The sequence below is a fragment of the Lissotriton helveticus genome, chromosome 1_1 (assembly GCF_964261635.1).
Source record: "Lissotriton helveticus chromosome 1_1, aLisHel1.1, whole genome shotgun sequence".
Classification (NCBI taxonomy): Eukaryota; Metazoa; Chordata; class Amphibia; order Caudata; family Salamandridae; genus Lissotriton; species Lissotriton helveticus.
Genome location: NC_136057.1, coordinates 1457024423 through 1457036604, shown reverse-complemented (window position 1 = coordinate 1457036604; position 12182 = coordinate 1457024423). Strand labels below are relative to the sequence as shown.

The following is a 12182-nucleotide window of genomic DNA, read 5'->3' as shown; positions in this document are numbered from 1 at the left end:
GCCCACAGGAGGGTGACGTTCAGGGTAGACAATATGACAGTGGAGGAAATTGTGAATCAGCAGTCTGCAAGGGATGCGCAACTACTGAAGTTGCTGAGAGTGTTTGTGCTGGGCTGTTTGCGGCATGTTATTACCTTTCGCGCTGTGCATGTGCCAGGGGTGGACAATGACATTGCTGATGCTTTGTCTCGTTCGCAGTGGTGGAGATTCCGTGGGTTAGCCAAGCACGCAAACAAGACCTCGACCAGCATGCCGCCGCATTTGTGGTACGTCGGCAACACAGGATGTTGCAGCTGGTTTTAGAGTCCCTGGCACACTCCACAAAAGTGGCATACACAACGGCTTGGGAAGAGTTTGTGGCTTCAGGGGCAAGACAACGGTTTTTGGCGGCGGGGCGGCGGGAGGATGTAATACAGTTGATGTTGTCCTTAATCGAGAAAGGGCTCACGTGGGTCACGATAGCGGGGAAATTGGCGGGGATCGCGTTCATGGGTAAACTTCTGTGGGGTTATGTGCCGTCGGCGGGGGAACTCGGTTTGCGCATTTTGGAAGGGTGGGCCAGGGAGTGTGGGCGAGTGACTCGGGTCAGGATTCCCCTGTCGTGGGACCTTTTAGGGAAAGCGCTGCAGACGTTGCCAAAGGTATGCATGGATGACTGGGAGCTTTGCCTATTTTCCACACTGTTGTCGTGGATGTTTGCGGGGGCTTTTCGGGTTTCGGAATTATTGGGGTCCAAATGGGGAGACGGGTTGTTGTGGTCCATGGTTTTCCTACGGGGGAACGGGGTATGTTTGTGGCTGTGAAAATCAAAAACAGACCAGAGGGGTGGGGGCGATGAGTCTCTTTACAGGCAGACAAATCGAGCTTGGCCTGCCCCTTTGGGTGAGGGTTGAGATGGAGGGCCTTGGCCACAGACGCGGCGGGGGTGGTGTTCAAGCACGCGGATGGGCGGGAAAAGGATCACAGATTTTGGCCATATTGAGGAAAGCCCTGTTCCTTTTGGGCTTGGATGGTAAACGTTTTGGCACTCATTCATTTAGGATCGGTGCTGCGTCGGAGGCGAACAATCGCGGTTGGGGGCGAGGGGACTTTATGAGATTGGGCAGGTGGTCGTCAGACTGTTACCAGCGTTATGTGCGCAGTGCTCCTCGAGAATTGTAGCGCGGTTGTGTGTATTTAACCGGTGTTCATTCATGTTTCTCGTTTCAGGTTTGGTGATGGATCCCCTCGCCAGGGAAATGTCTATTTGGATCGTGGGCCATTCTTTTGTGAAATGGCCTCAAGTCCAGGCCCGCTCCAGCTATTTTGTGGAGAACCTTGGATTTAACAAAAAACTGTTTAGTGTTTGTTGGAAAGGGAAAGGGGGTATGCTCTGGAGGGAACTGTTGGAAGTCTTGAATAGGATATTGGTGGCTGGTAGGTGCCCCGATGTCCTGGTTGCCCACCTGGGGAAAAGCGACATGGTAAAAGAGACGGGTCTGGCACTGGTGAGATGCATGAAGCGTGATTTGGAGGTAATTAAGCAGCAACCAGCAGGGTGCGCAATAGTGTGGACCGAGTTTGTACCGCGTAGGGTGTGGAGGGGTGCCGTGAACCCCAGTGCGATGGACAAGGCCAGGAGGAAGGTGAACGCTGAGATGGTGCGTTTTTGCCGCCATTTGGGTTTTATCAGGATCAGGCACAAAGATATCCGAAATGACACGCCAGAATTTTTCAGGGGTGACGGGGTCCATCTTTCACGGCTCGGCATGGATTTGTATTTGTTGGAGTTGAGGGAAGTGCCGGACAGGATGTTGGGCGTGCGTAGGGGTTAAACAGGGCATCTTTTAGGGTCGTCTTTCAAGGGGATGAGTGGTAGGCAGGGGTTCGGGGGGCAGGGAGTTGGGCTGGGGGGGGGGCCGAAAAAGGGGGAGGTGTAATACATGCCTACCCTCCCGCCTTTTTCTGGGTGGCGGGGTGGTTTGAAAGTTGGCCAAGTTTGGCTGGAGTTTTGTAGTTTCTGGTTAAGTTTGGGGAGTTTGTGAAAAGGAGCAGGGAAAGGTTAAGCAGGCTGGAAGTTTACATTTAGAGGTTCATTAGTTACAGTTGCAAGAAGGCAGGTAGGATTTTAGGTCATGGGAGGTTAGAAGTCAAAAATGTTATATTGTAAGATTGTGTAATATTATTGTTATTGAAAGTTATTTATTGTATGTTGCAGGGTGGGGGTTTATGATGTGGGGATCGTAGGGGTGGGGGTGGGGGGAAGACAAGGGGTTAGGTAATTTGATGTATAGAGAGGTTTTAGTTTTGTAAGGCAAAGTGCCAGTGTTAATAAAGTGTGATATGCACCTGTTTCAATAAAGCGGCCTTTTACACACACAAATGGTTGTCGGTGTGCCTTGCCTCCCTTCCCTCCCAATGAGGGCTTGACAGACCAAACTCGGATTAGACAGACTGCAAAGCCACTGAGAGTGCAAAACCACCAGGGCCGGACTGGGAACCAAAACCGGCCCTGGCAAAGTGCTCGGCCCAAAACCGGCCCCCACCCTTGCGGCCGACCGGGGGATTGCCCGGTGCCCACAACGGCCAGTCCGGGCCTGAAAACCACCATACAGAGGCGCTGTAAATGAATACTACACAGAGCACTACTGCTACCAATGGCTAGGGTCCTAAAATTAACTCGCTCCCCGAAGGTGCTCGAGGCTGCCTTTTCTGGTGCCCAGCCTCATTCCCTTTCCTCCACCCCTTACTTCACAATTCTATTTCCCCCTATTTCCTTCCATCTCTTTCTTCCATTCACTCACTCTGCTCCTGAAGAGTAGCTCTTCCCCTTCACTTCCATTTTGACCTCATCTCTATTTTCTTCTCCCGCTACCCCTCTCCTATTTCGTCCACTTCCCCTCCCCCCCCTCCTTAGTCCAGTCCTCCTCCTCATTCCTCCTCTCTGCTCTTTCAACCGAACCCCGCCCTCCTCAGGCCTGCCAATAGAATCGGCCGTTACTAGCGGTGGGCGGGGCCAGAATTGTCCGCGAGCGAGGATTAGGGATCCAGGGTCAGGCCCGGTACGGGTGAGTGTGCGGGGTACGGGGGGAGATGGGGTGCGCATTAGAAGCGCTGGTGCAAAGGAGCGTGGCGTTAATATAAGCAGGATAGGAGTGTAAATACATGGTATGTCTGGGAGGGCAGAATGGCGCCGAGACACCATGGTAGTGGGGCAGAAGCACACTGTAATGGCAGAGTGCATTGGGTGGTAGGGGACAGAAGGCTACCGGGGGAGGATGCCATTGGCAAAGCAAGCTGTACGGGTTGGGGTTGGAAGTGAGAGCGAGTTTACATTGGGGCGTGATTGCAACAGTATAAAGGGGCAGGGTCAGGTGTTAATTGTCTTAGTAGAATAGTACTGAGAGACGAAGGTGATTCGGGGGCGAGGCATATACTGTCAGAGTCTGTCTATAAGGTACAGGAGGGAGGATGGTTCTTGTGTGCCACGGTGATTCTGGGTGTGTTGGTAGCCCGGCACAGTGGATAGGACGGTTCTCGGGTTCTGTGGCACTGAGGTGGGTGTGTGCTAGGGGCACCACGGTGCCTGGAGGCAGCCTAGTACTGAGAGTAGGATGGCACTTTGATTGTGTTGGTATTAGGGCCAGGTTGACTGGGTGATAGCGCAGCTCTAGGAGATGGCGGCATGGGGATACACATTTGGATTATGTCCACATTTTCATTAGTCGCGTGGAGAGAAAGGTAGTACTGGGAAGGATTGTAGTGGGTGGACATGATGCCACTGAAAGGGTAGTATGGCATTGGATGCAGGCTGGTACTGGACCATCAATATTCGGGAGAGGAAAGCATTATCGGACTAAAGGGTACCGAAAAAAGAGATGTTTTTAGTACAAAAAGGCACAATAAGGGGCCGTAGGTACCGGGAGACACTGTAGTATTTCAGGCAGATATATTGGGGGCCGCATGGTATGAAGGATGGATTGGTACTGGTGTGGGATGTCACAAGCCGGCCCATATAAACGGCGTGAGCGTGTTATTTTTCTGCGCTATGGACACACCACGTACAAATCTGTATATTGAATCAGAGTCCTACACATGCTGAATTTTCAGCACAATGGGCAGAACATTTTACGAGCCCGTATATCCAAGCAGTTAGTGTTGCGCGTGTGTGCGGAAGCGCTGGAGATCAGGTATATTCATGGAATTAGTCGTGTGTACGCCAGTCCAGATGTGCGTGCAAGATTCACACCGCCCGGTTACAGGCGTGCACATCCAATCTATGGGGTTGCAACTTTCAGGACAAGTGCACGCGCATCGGTATATCCGAACAGCTGTTTTCCGTGTGCCGCTTTCAGCACCATAGACAAGGCTCATCCCAGCATGTGAATAAAGCTTGACAGGTACATGCGAGCACCGGGACTACGCCACCTCTGGCTGCATGAGTAAAGCGCTTACTTCGAAGGGGCAATATCTAAGCGGATGTGTTCGTGCGTGCACGTCCCTCCATCCCTTGAAGCCGCAGTCTGGGTTTACAGATGCATGCACAGAATAGCATAGGAGGGAGTGCGATGGTGGTTGAGGAGCTTCGAGTCAATATGAGTGTCTGAGACGTTCATGCATCTAGGAGGGTCCGTTTGCTGGCACTAAATTGGGGCAGTTTAGAGTAGAAGCCATCCTCCTCTCAGTTACCAAAAAATGCTCTTCTTGACTCAGGAAAGTGGGATGGAAGCCATCCCACTCTTCCCCTCGAAATCACCCTAATCTCGCCACCCTGCAGTGAGAGGTGGAAGACACCTTACTCTCCATTACCCCCGAGAGAGTGATGCAAACCCTCCCACTCTCCTCCTGGAAACGGCCTGTTTTTTTCCACTCAGGAGAAAGAGGAGGAAGCCTTACTCCTCTGCCTACCTCTTAGAGGGGAATGGAAGTCACCCTTCTCTCATCCACCACACACTATTAGGCAGCTCTCCTAGTACTCTCCCACAGGAAGCCCAGCTCCTGCTTGCAGTGATGTCCACGGAGAGCACAGTTCTTGTTTTTTGGTGGTCACACCACAACACAGCTCTGGGATTCAGTAGTAAGGTCCACCATAGGTAAACCTTCTGATTTGCAAGGCGTGATCAGCCACATGGCTGCAAGATCCATCGTCAATCCACAATTCTCGTTTGGAAATTGTAGTAATTGAATAACCCGTTGAAACTTGGTTGATCTTCAAGGAGAGATGCATTAGTGGAAAGGTGTATGTAGCGAAGAAAGGATTAAATATCTTTGGGTGGTACCACCAGGGGCTGTTTGGGTTGACCCTCAGACCAGGCACCAAGGAACCAGTGTCTGTTGTTGATGAGAGTGTGCAGGGTGATGGCTTATCCCACTGGGCTCTTAGGTTTGGTAGTATGTTTGCTCACAAGTTGGGGCACATTAAAGGGTTCAAACATCTTATCAAAGTAGAGGAACAAACTGTTCCTGTAAAACATAAATTGCGTAATGTTCCCTTTAGTGTCAGAGATGACTTAACTGAAGAGCTCAAGAGGATGTGTGAGTCAGTGGTCATAGAGCCGGTGGAGTCATCTCTATGGTTGTCTCCATTGGTTGTGGCCTGCAAAAAAGATGGGAGTCTCAGGGTTTGCATTGACTTGCGCCGTCTGAACAAATGGATATGGGTTGATTCGCATCCACTTCCCCGGACTGATGACATACTTTCCAAATTTGCAGGTTCCAAATTGTTTTCTACGGTAGACTTATCTTCAGCATACCATCATTAGAAACACTCAAGGGATTCGGACGGATAATCGAGCAGGCATGCAAAATAGAATGATTGCTCTTCTTTGCCCTTCTCAGATGCATTTTTCAGTAACCAGCAGCTCTAGGATGTCGCATTCAGCCCCTGTTCCCATATTGCTTTGAGGTAAAAGTGTGGTCAAGAAAATAGTGGGATTGGATTGTATTCCGAAATGGCGGGCACCAGGGAACAATTGAGGGGTACTTGTTATTTTTTATTGTGGCATTGCATCACTTCTAAAGTATTATTTAATTCTGCATCTATCTTCTTCCTGGCTTAATTGTGGTCTGACTCTGAGCATTCTTTTTGAGATAAACACAGTTAAATTGTATTTTTCCAAATACTAGGCAGCTGCGTACTTGGGCATTTAAAATGTATGCATTCAGTTTCCGTGCTCCTAATGCTCATCTGCAACAGCTGAATTGTAGTTTTATATTTTTTTCTGAGGCTTAATAAATGCCTCGCTTCAGGTCAAGATCTGCACCATAAAACTGAAAACAACGCACTTTCCTCCTATTAGAGACTGCTAATTTCTAATAGCAAGAGTGTATGTTTTTTAGTCTCTAATAGGACATGGGTTTGTTTTTTCATTTTTATGGGGCAGAACTTGGTCCGAAAGTTTTGGAGGCGCCTTGATACCTGCGGGTTATTGTTTTTGCGCGTTATAAATTTTATTCAAATCAAATCAAATCTTTTACAAAGCTAAGCACCAGATCAGCCCCTGTGCTGAGGGGGGGGGGGGTGAGGCACAGGTAGCTGGTCCCTGCCCTGAGAGCTCCTGAGTGGGGAGTGGGGGCTGCAGTGGGGCCCCTCAAGTTTCTTTACGGCACTGCTAAGAAGTAAACCACACAGGGCAGAAGATGAGCAAATAACGATTAATAGCAACCGGGGATATGGTGCATGTGTAAAGTTGCGTCCAGTCATCTTAGGAACATAAATATACACCAAATTCTGAAGGCTGGTGCAAATTTATGGCCAGGTTTTAACCCCCGTGGGTGCACACCAGTTAGTGGCACCTGCCAAACATAGTCCAAATACCGTCTGATGGTTTACAAATACAAATTGACACATGGGGGGGGCGATCACATTTGGAGTCTTTCTCGTTTCCTGGTGTAATCTAGGTGTTTGTTTAGAGCACTAGAGGCAGGATTACTCCAGTGCCCCAGGAGCACAGTACAAGCATTGTATACGCACTGACTCTTCAGTAATGCACATTTCACACCGTTGTAAGTTGAAGAGGTGCTCACTCATTTGCATGAGGGTGTAGCCTCATGCAGACGTGAACCTTTTTTATTTTTTTGGGCATGTGCACATTCGTTATATTACAAATGGCAGCACGGCCAAGAGTGGTTTAAGTGTGACCTCTTTGATCCACTCTCCTTCAATGGTGTCTCTGTTCAAATGTTCTATTAGAAACACAGTGACAAGTGTTGAAATAAGGATCCATGCCCAAGTAGATCACAAGAAACAACAATGATACCTGTTTCCTGGCATGTTTTGGTGGTTTACTGTCAATTACACCTCAACTGACTAGAATATGCGTTGCTACAGCTGAGTCAAACCTGTTACAAAAGGGAGAACAAGGCAGGGAGTATACTGGCTCCAGAGGGGCAATAGATAGGCTAACGGCCATCACAATTCAAAGGGGTTGGTGACCAAAAAGGACATAAAATAAACAAGCTTTCAGAGATATTTATAGTGAACTGTACTAAGCAGAACAGAGAATCTCAGAGGTGGTTGCAAACTACCTTTAAAGTGGGAAGCTAACAAAACTCACTGATGCTCAGGCAGCTTCACTCGAAAAACGTAGCCCTATAGATGAAGTTATAGCCGGCATCTCAAAACTGAAGCCACTTAAAGCCCTATGCCCAGATGGGTTTACAGAGATGTTCTATAAAACCTTCTGCTGCTCCCTGGTGACAATTCTTGCGCGTGTACAACTATTTCGGGGAGACTGAGTCGGCAGAGTCCACGAGGGAGCCCTCCTATTGTATACAGTCTTGCTAATCCAGAAAAAGACCTAACCATGTGCTTGTCACACAGCATTTATCACGGGTAGGAATTGCATCGGATAATAACAAATGTATCCTTCATATCATCGAGATGTCAAGTAAACAAAGAAAACAGCCCTGCTCAGTAGTCAATGCAGGAAAAGTGTTCAACAGGCCATATAGGCTATGTCTTGTGAAGAGAGTCGATGCCTATAATTTCTGCCCACAGTTTAAATTATGGGTCCTCACTAGCGACATGAACCTATTTGCACCGGTCTCGATCAATGGAGACTCTATGGACATGTTATTTATTAAAAGGGGCACATAAACCATCCTTCGCCCCTTCTTTTTGCCTCCCACATGGAGCGCCTGTCAAAGAGTCAGAGCCAATGAAGAGATCACTGGGGTAAGATTAGGGAAGCATATGTACACAAATAATATGTATTGTCATGATGTTTTGGTAGCTCTTACAGATCTGGTCTACTCATTGCCACCTCTCTTGGAGAAGTTCAAGTAACATACCCGCCGCTTCGCATCTGCTTTCAAAATTAACTTCTAAAATTCCCAGATTCCCGTAGAGCAGACAGACTTCGTGTGGGAGAGATTCCCTTGGAAAGGGCAGCAACAAACAGCCAGTACCCATAGCTTAAGATATAGGCCATGTTAGAGAAAGTCAAGTCCAGTATTGGCCGTTGTGTTGTTTATTTCTTAAATCTGGCTTAGCCTTGCTGGGTTAGGAGTCAAGACCCTGTGTTGTTCATCCATGTTAGAGAAAACAGCGCAGGAAAAATATAAATAACTAATCCAAAGCCTAAAAGGAGACTTCCAGATCTGGCAGGTGAGGGGTACTGTCATGGATGGGCAGGACTGTTGCTTCAAAATGACGCCGCTGTGCAGTTTCCTTTACCTGGCTAAGACTTTATTACTTCAGTCCCCGAAGGGTGCACTGGAGAAAATCCAACAAGTCCTCAATGGATTCCTTTGGGGAGGAAAGAAACCCATGTAGGGGCGATGTGTAATGTATCTGCCATCAAAAGAGGGAGGTTTGGGTGTTCTTCATATATTAAATCACTTTTACGGAGCCAAACTGCGATACGTGATGGCAGGACTGAAAATGAACAGCACTGGTGCTTCACGGACAAACTTATATCTGGCAATCATATATAATGTCCTCATGTGCCTACCGATACCAAGCTCTGTCTCTAGATAGTATCCTCTTGTGCCTACCAATGCCAAGTGCTGTCTCTAGATAGTATCCTCTTGTGCCTACCAATGCCAAGCTCTGTCTCAAGATAGTATCCTATTGTGCCTACCGATGCCAAGCTCTGTCTCTAGATAGTATCCTCTTGTGCCTACCGATGCCAAGCGCTGTCTCTAGATAGTATACTCGTGTGCCTACCGATCTCAAGCACTAGAAAGTATTTCCGTGGTTCTACAGATGCCAATCGCTAGATAGTATTTCCTTGGTCCTACCGATACCAAGCACTAGATAGTATCCTCTTGTGCCTACCGATGCTAAGCGCGTTCTCTAGGCTATTCCGTTGTGCCTACTAATGCCAAGCACTAGTGTTCGCTTGTGTCTACCGATACCAAGCCCCCTCTCCCTTCAGTACACCTCGTGTGCCCGGCGCTTTCTTTGCATTGACTCAGCCTCTACTCCCAATTCATCCGACCTGTATGTTGCCCTCCATAGTATTCGGTGTCCCCAGGACCGCCTCTGCTTGGGGTTCTTTCAGCAACTTCCCGCAAAACACTCACCTCTTTTAACAGGAAATAGTTCCCTCTCTGGATATGTGTGTGCCCAGTACACTGTTTACATGTAACCCCCATGGTATACCTCGGCACTCGCACCACGTGGCATCTGTGGAGTGCTGCGCGCCCTCTTTATATAGCGCCTGCAGCCCTATGGTCCCTGTGTGTGGTAAATGCAAAAATAACAATTGATGGACAGAATACAGAACAATGTCATACATTCACCCCAGTACAGAGATCTGGCCATAAATCCATTGTTTTTTTGCTCACCATGTCATTCCAGTTTGGACCCAGCCATATGCAAATCAGTCTTGACCCTGCGCCCAATGGGAACAGTCCAGCCCGACTGCCAAGCCAGGTCCTCCCTGGACTGGAAACAAGCTTTCTAGGAACGGTTTCGGGCTTCCAGCCCTCATCAGCCAAAATAGCTTGACTCCAGTGACATGGAGAGCACGGGACCCACATCAGGGCATACCCGTCCTACGCGGGGTGACAAATGCAAAAATAACAATTGATGGACAGAATGCAGAACAATGTCATATATTCACCCCAGTACAGAGATCTGAGCCTAAATCCATCGTTTTTTTGCTCACCATGCCATTCCAGTTTGGACCCAGCCATATGCAAATCAGTCTTGACCCTGCGCCCAATGGGAATAGTCCAGCCCGAAATGCCAGGCCAGGTCCTCCCCGGACTAGAAACAAGCATCCTTGGACCAGTTTCGGGCTTTCAGCCCTCATCAGCCAGAATAGCTTGACTCCAGTGGCAAGGAGAGCACGGGACCCACGTCTGGGTATACCAGTCCCACTCGGGGGAACTAATGCAAAAAGAACAATAATGGACAGAATGCAGAACAATGTACACTCACCCCAGTTCACAGATCTGGGCCTAAATCCATCATTTTTTTGCTCACCATGCCATTCCTGTTTGGACCCAGCAAATCAGTCTTGACCCTGCACCCAATGGGAACAATCCAGCCCGAGCTGAGAGGCCAGGCCCTCCCTGGACTGCAAACAAGCATCTTAGGACCGGTTTCGGGCTTTCAGCCCTCATCAGCCAGGATAGCTTGACTCCAGTGGCATGGAGAGCATGAGACCCACGTCTGGGCATACCAGTCCCACTCGGGGTGAGAAATATATTGGAACCAATATATCGATGCATTCTTATGACTGACTGGGGGAGAATGTTTGCATTGTCAGCATTCCGTCCATCATTTGTTTGCTGTAACACCCTGCGTGTGGTACCCCTGTGTACCCAGACTGCTCTAAATACGGCCTTACACGCCAAGCCTCCCCCACGCATACACAGCCCCCTGATGCCCAGTGCCTTTCCACTTGACAAAAAAGCATTTCAACACCCCAACAGGGGTAACAATCGCTATATAAATGCAAACCTTTTCCCCTCCTCTATCCCTCCGCTATCTTTCTCAATCCAAATAACTGATTAATATCCACCACTCAAATTACTTTCATATTTCATTATACTAATTTACCACTAATCCTCATGGGTTCCAGAGTAGCGTGCTACTCACCAAGAAAATGCTTCAACACCCCATTAGGGGTAATAAGCGCCAATATAAATTCAAACCTTTTTCCCCCTCTTTTATCCCTCCGCTATCCTTCTCAATTCGAATAACTGACTAATATCCACCACTCAAATTACTTTCATATTTCACTATACTAATTCACCACTAATCCTTTATGGGTCCCGGAGTTGTGTACTACTTGTAAAAAAAAAAAAAAAGCTCTTCAACGCTCCTTGAGGGTTAACAAGAGCTATATAAATTCAAACATTTTTCCCTCTTTTATCCCTCCGCTATCCTTCTGAATCCAAATAACTGACTAACCTATCCACCACTCAAATTACTTTCATATTTCACAATACTAATTCAACACTAATCCTGCTTGGGTTCCGGAGTAGCGTGCTACTCGCCGAAACAGCACTTCAACGCCTCGTCAGCGGTAGTAAGCGCTATATAAATGCAATCACAATACAATACAATCAGGTTGAGCTGGACCAGAGTTGTAAGCATCTTACGACTTTTGTTTCTCCGGTTGGAGCTTTCCAATTTAAGAGGATGCCATTGGGGCTTGCCTCGGCGGCCTCTGTGTTCCAGCGTATAATGGAAAAGGTATTGGCGGGCATTGAGGATACTGTGGTCTTCCAGGATGATATTGTGGTGGCTGCAAAATGTAGGGCATCGCATGACAGAAATCTCACTGAGGTTTTGAGCAGGCTGCAGGAAAAGGCATATTTGCCATCAAACTCAAGTGGGTTTTTGGTGTGGAATCTATTGAGTATCTCGGACATCGCATCTTCGGTGAAGGGATTCTACCGAGGGAGGGTTTGATTGATGCTATTTTGAATGCTCCATATCCCAAATCAAAGGAACAAGTGTCTTCATTTTTGGGGGTTTGTGAGTTCTATACCAAGTTCATATCCAATTTTGCTGCCAAAACTGTGCATTTGCGTGAACTACTCAAGAGGAGAGTTACCTTTTTGTGGGATCAGGCTTGTCAAAATGCATTTGATCAAATCAAGCAAGAGCTTGGGGCGTGTGGAATTTTGACCCCTTTTGATCCTTCAAAGCAGTGTATTGTCACTCCCACTCCTCATACTAAGGGTCGATATATAAAAGCTATCCTAAAAGCCAACTGCTATAATGAAAAAAAATAAACAAA

The 12182-nt window shown here is 47.9% G+C and overlaps 1 protein-coding gene across 1 annotated transcript in view; it reads left to right on the top strand.

Annotated features, from left to right (window-relative positions):
• Positions 1 to 2992: 2992 nt before the first annotated feature.
• PRPF40B (pre-mRNA processing factor 40B) overlaps positions 2993 to 12182 on the top strand; it is a 289560-nt gene continuing 280370 nt past the window's right edge. Inside the window, exons 1-2 of the mRNA XM_078685984.1 lie at positions 2993 to 3047; positions 5692 to 5776. The gene's annotated coding sequence lies outside the window, so the exon portion shown is untranslated. The remainder of the gene's footprint in view (positions 3048 to 5691; positions 5777 to 12182) is intronic.